This window comes from Aegilops tauschii, chromosome 5, assembly GCF_002575655.3.
Source record: "Aegilops tauschii subsp. strangulata cultivar AL8/78 chromosome 5, Aet v6.0, whole genome shotgun sequence".
Classification (NCBI taxonomy): domain Eukaryota; kingdom Viridiplantae; phylum Streptophyta; class Magnoliopsida; order Poales; family Poaceae; genus Aegilops; species Aegilops tauschii.
Window position 1 is genome coordinate 538,832,359 of NC_053039.3, and position 1,206 is coordinate 538,833,564.

Below are 1,206 nucleotides of genomic sequence, written 5' to 3' on the forward strand. Positions count from 1 at the left end.
TGTCCATCACATCATTCTCCTAATAATGTGATCCCGTTATCAAATGACAACTCATGTCTATGGTTAAAAAATCTTAACCATCTTTAATCAACGAGCTGGTCTAGTAGAGGCTTACTAGGGACACGGTGTTGTCTATATATTCACACATGTATTTAAATTTCCGGTCAATACAATTTTAGCATGAATAATAAACATTTATTATCAATAGGAAATATGATAATAACCATTTTATTATTGCCTCTAAGGCATATTTCCAACTCTGGACGCATTCGCGAATGCTTGAGGGATCAAATTTGCCAAGTCCGACTATAGATTCCCTAACTGATCACATCCGGCTGGGTTGTCTGGTTGGCTACCGTTGCTAAGATTGGACTGGGATGTCGTCGCTTCGAATCTTGCCTCGTGCACACATTTTTGGGTTTCAAAACAGAAAAAGTAGATGAGCCGACCCAGAGTGGAGAGGTGTGTGCGCCAAGTTGGAAAAAACACTGTCACGAACGCTTAAGGTGTCATATAGGAAATGCCTGCGGTCATTACTACACAATTTTTTTGGCTTTGTTGGGGTGCGCCTGCCCAGTCAATAGTGCAACGCACTGGGCGACATCTGAGGGACCCAATGGCAAGCCATTGCGGTGGTCCCTCCTCACAAAAAATAAATTTAATATCGTTGTGGGCACATGGTCCACATATCAGATATTAAACTGATAAGAACAGATATTACACTTGACCTTAGTCAAAAGGCCGAGAAAGGTATACTACTACATAAATGATGTGCACCGCCGACCCTCGTTCGCTAGTGGACCGGCCCATTAATCTCTACCAAGCATTTCGCTGGGAATAGTTTTAAGAAGGTTCCGGAAGCTTCTCTACCGGTTTAAAGAAGCTTCCGGGTAGGTTTACCGAAAATATGAATTAAAAAAATCACATTTCAAAGAAAAAACACCCCTCCACACACCTTAAGCGTTCGTTACAGTGTTTTATGAGATGTCATTTGATGCATATGTCATTGAGTTTAGGCCAATGTTTATTTCTTAGGAATGTGATTTTTTTTTAATTTCATATTTTCGGTAAAACTTTGGGCTGTCTCCACTTCAAAGAAAAAAACATTAGACTAAACTCAATGACATATGCATCAAATAACATCTCATTCCCTATAGGAATTATGATATATGTCATCTCACTTCATATGATTTTTTGCGGTAAAAG

At 39.6% G+C, this 1,206-nt stretch overlaps 1 non-coding gene across 1 annotated transcript; it reads right to left on the reverse strand.

The window, feature by feature from the left end:
* Positions 1-558: 558 nt before the first annotated feature.
* On the reverse strand, positions 559-754 carry LOC120965509 (U2 spliceosomal RNA). Its single transcript, XR_005758560.1, has one exon. It is a non-coding gene; the product is annotated as a U2 spliceosomal RNA (small nuclear RNA).
* Between the last annotated feature and the right edge of the window lie 452 nt (positions 755-1,206).